A 4,959-nucleotide genomic window follows, 5' to 3' on the forward strand; every position below is an offset into this window, starting at 1 on the left:
TGTGGACTGATGAATATTTAAACTGAGATTTCTTCCCAGCTTTATGCAAATCAGCAATTTTTGATCATACAGTAAGTCTTGCAAATTTTCTGTGAGGCATGGTTCATATCAGTAGATGCTCCTTGTGAATAACAACTTCAAAATGTATGTTTTTGATGATTCAAAGTAGCTCTAACCCACAACGCCAACTTTCTTTCACTGATTGGTTTTTTAACTCATGACTCCAAATAGCTTTTTGTTCATGTCTTTAGCTTGAGGGTTCACGTAGTTTTTCAACCTACACTGTCAATGAACATATGATGTATTCAGTAGAAAGAACAAAATGAGGATTTGTGTGTGTAATTAGTTGAAATGGAGTGCATGTCTGGAGTGCAACTGACACTGTTGACGATCTGAGCATATTTTAGAAGAAATTTATAAATGTAGATAACTGCAAAGGGTTTTTTTTTTTTATTATTATACTTGTTTATTTATTTGAATCCCTATTTGTCACTATAGGGTTTGAGGGTACGTTTCTGGGATCCACTTACTTTTTCTTGCCACTGTGTCATCTGCTTGTTGTACATGTCTGTCACAATCATGCAGTTGTAAAATTCCAACAGCAGGAAAAGCAAAGTAAGCACACTTAACAACGCTTTTTTTGTCATGTGAGAATTGATGCTGGCGAAAATGCCGCAAAGATGTGTTTGAGTTTTACATTTTCACTATGAGAGCTTGTTTACAAACTGTACATCACACATAAATGTTTGACATTGGAGTTTTTATGGTCATGGCAAGAGCTTACCTTTAACACTTTAAAGATGCTACTCTCAATTTTATAACCTGCTAAAAAATCCCCAAAATCCTGATTTTTATTGATCATACCATAGTTTTGAATCTTGTTCCTATGTAGTAGCAGCACAGGCAGGTTAAGTTGGTATTGTATAATTAACTGGAAGACAGATACTTTTTTTAAATACTTCAAACCTAAGTACGATAAATGTAAAATTCGACAATGCTACATCACAACAAAAACTTTGAGCAGCCCCTTCCGGCTTAATTGTCATTATTGTTTTCTCTCAGAGGTCCATATCTTTCAAAATGTTCCCACTAACTAACTGCTTGAACTTGTTATCAAAGCAATTAGCTAGCCAAGAGCAGACTGCTTTAATTTCCTTTAATCAAGGAGTATTCTGTGATAAATCATCCAGCTGGGTGCATGGCGTTGCTGCAGCCTGTACGCTGGGCACACTCTACAAGAACCAGCAGACAAAAGGAGGAAATCTGCATGTCTAAATACTTTTAAGCAGCATTCACATGCACATAGTCCATGTGAGCATACACAAGCACACCATTCACCCACAATCTCATAGGCACAGTGTGTTGATCTGCACCCAGTGAAACAGTTAAGCCTGTAAGACTTGTTGAGATGCGAAGCCGTTACATTAGCCTACTGCTATAGATTATACAACAGATTTCCAGGTCCTCTCCTTCTCTTATGCTTAAATAGCTCATCCAGTAGGGTGTTGCTACAGCCATGGGTATAACACAGAGACAAGCTAATGTATTGCCTCTATATTTTCCCAGACCAAAGTGGCCCTCAAGTGGTCTGGTCTGGGAGAAAAAGGACTCAAGCAGGGCCCAAAAAATGATGTTTGTGAGATGATAAATACTAGTCATTAATTCAGAGGTGAATTCCAGTAAGTTCCTGCCATTCATCACTAGAATTTTTTCCATTTCCAGAAAATCAGTTCCTGTTAACCTTTTAGACCCTATTCCTGGGCTGTGATGGATGGGCTGCTTAATAACAGCTCCCAGGCACTCTGTAATGAGACAGAAATGAACATAGGATAAAGACCAATGACTAAAGAGGTATATTACCTTTAAAGGCTATAGACTAAAACAAATTTTTGGGGAGAGGCTTAAGCCGCAGCACATGGGTGGTAAAAGAATCACAGAATTGAAAGAATGTGGGTGGAGTTTAATCGTAGGTGCAACAATGGAGCCGGGGTCATTTTCATCACTAAGCTACAGTGATTTAGTGTCTTTCAGTGAGAAACGACATACCTCATCTATCTGACTGGAAGTCTGCAGACTCATAAAACAAAAGTGACATCTACGGTATATCACTCACAGCCTCACTGCTTGAGACACTTCAGGATTAACAAAGGAGCTTCATTTATCTTAATTACTTTAAATGCCACATAATTACTCAATTTCTATATGTATCCCAAAAATATATTGGAATAATTTTACCGCGTAGCTACAGAGAAAAACTGATGTGAGTGTGCCAGATGTCAGGGCTCAGAGGCATTGTTGCCACCACTGATGCCTTATTGGTACTGTTGCAGATAACTTTCACAAAGCATGTCCTTTGGCTTCATGCTGAATGAACAGCCCAGAATGCTTTAAGTGCTATTTTCTTTGTACCGCTCTGGGCACTGTTATGCATTAGTCAAAAACTAGTTATTGTTTTCCCCTTTGACATTCCAGTAACAGCGAGGAGGGTCAATATGCGGCGGTACAAGGGACAGTTCAATCATGACTAAAATGCACATTTGATTTTACAGATGACTTAATAAAATATTATGTTTTTGGATAAAGTAGAAATGTTATAGGCAGTAGAGGTATCCAAGCAACTTGATCTCTGCGACATCGCAACTCATTATACTGTATAATTGTCCTGATAATTTCCTCCCAAGACTCTGAGGTGCATTGTATTAGATAATGTACCTCGAGGTTGCCATAGCTGCTCATCTCCTCAAATTTGCAAGCTGTTTTCATTAGCTGGATGTGAAGGTGGAAATGCAGAAGCTGAGGTGGCAGGTGTCAACAGAAAGTCAAACCATCCAGACAAACACTGTGCTCAACTGTCCCTCCCCATGAGTTGTGAAAGGGGCTGAAAAAGAAAGAAAGAAATCAAATGAGCAAATCAGATATTCTGAACAGGTAAAGGAAAGATTTTTTTTTTTTTTTTTGGTCATTCCAGTAAATGAGATGCAGGCAGAGTGAGAAGTGGCACATATTTACACACACACTGCACTGTAAATAGGTTGAATCTTTAAACAGTTGTCATGACAATTACTTTTTTTCTGCTCTCACTGAGAACTAAACATGGTGAATTTGGACCCATGTGGATTAGGATACAGTAGATGCCCGTGTGCCTAGGCAAACCAGGGGCAATCACAGCAATCACTATCCCTTGCAAATACATGAAGCTGCACAGTTTCAAGGACAAATCAGCAGCACAGCCTGTCGTTGTTCATTTCTGCCAAGAAACTCGAGTCTTCATGTCTATCTCTGAATGTCAGTCTAAATGAGCCCATCTGTCCTCCCATCATTTAAACCACAAGCTTGTACATGGGCGTTTTGTAAAGGTATACCATTCGCTCTTTTCACGAGACACCGATTTACTGTAGCTGGAAACTATGAAAGATTTTGTTTTTTTTCTTCCTTATGTTTTTTTTTTTTTTTTTTTCAGCAACAAAACTGTTACATAAAGTGTGCCTGAAAACCAACACAGAGTACTATCTGGAATCCGAAGAGAGAAACACTGTTATTATATAATGAATTGCATTAGTTTTGGGGCACCAAGGGTCTGTTCTTGTGACACTCAAATGTGTTCTAGTACAATTTCTGTAACAAATTTGAAATTTTATGTTTAAAATCATGAGCATCTTTGATTGTATACACCCCAACCAAAAACACAAAAACAAAAAGCAAAAAAAAAATGCTCACATGGGTTTACTAGAAACGGAAGGCTACAATAAAAAGTCCACCAAAATGCAGAAACAGACCTTGGTGCTCCCTATATTGTTCATATGTAAATATCTTCAAACGTATAATGTGTATTCTGAAATCTGAGGTGGAGTTAAAAAAAAAAAAAAAAAAAGACATGGAATAAGAAAATGTGTATTATTCATCAAGACAATATTTTGTTAAATAGACTTGAAAAGAAGTGTGATTCGGCAAAAGCGACTGTGGATTTCTTTATTTACGTTCGTTTGTATTCACTCGGGATTATGCTGTTGTTCCTGGACACAAGATCACATGAAAGCAAATAATTAACTACTGAAAAAATGTACAATTCTTTACTGTGAGAAGCACAGCATTTCCTGGCACCTGAATGTATGGTGGGGGCAGTGTGTGAGGCGAACATTGGACTGAAATTTAGATGATGCTACAGAACAAATCTCTAATTCAGCCTCTTTTTAAATGTAATAAAACCATATAAGATACAACAAACAATACACAATATGACATTTTACAGCTGACCCAGACAACTCTGGGTAACCTTACTATGAGCAGGGCAATTCAGAATAAATAAAAATACAGTATTTTCCTGGCTCTCTGAGAGAGAAAATAAGAAAATAGCAGTGCTTAATGGCTGTGTTATGCTCGGTGAGTTCAAGGGCATTACTCACAGGTTCATTCCTCCATTCTATTTCATTTCAAGTCAGTCTGGGCTTCTATCTTTTCTGCACTGCTAATTGCCTTCTCCCACCTCCCACTGTGGACAAAAAAAAGGGAAGCAATTTTATGCAGCACATAACAATCAATAGCAATTAGGTGTATCCCTGACTAATCCCACTGAATGCCATCTTGGGACATGGCCAGTAGAAGACTTCTTAAAACACACATACCAGCTATCCCACAACAGTGGTGAGGAATGTACACGCACATACAAACCTTGGGGACACAAAAGAAAAGTTCAGCTTTCTCTTCACAGCAAGTACCAGAACTATGACGGAACAATTAATCGCTTTGTTTTTCCTATTCTGCACTTTATATTCAAAGTCCATTGATCTTTCTCAAGGACTCACTCTTTGCATTTGTTTCAAACAGGCCTTTTCAATTAGATAATTGGATAATTATCTCTTCCTGGTAAACCACTACAGAAGACTGCAATTCTAATCTAAAACCACTCATTAGATATTGCAGCAGAAAACAAATTGATAAGTGAAAACACACAAAACAGAA

Source organism: Mastacembelus armatus, chromosome 21, assembly GCF_900324485.2.
Source record: "Mastacembelus armatus chromosome 21, fMasArm1.2, whole genome shotgun sequence".
Taxonomy (NCBI): Eukaryota; Metazoa; Chordata; class Actinopteri; order Synbranchiformes; family Mastacembelidae; genus Mastacembelus; species Mastacembelus armatus.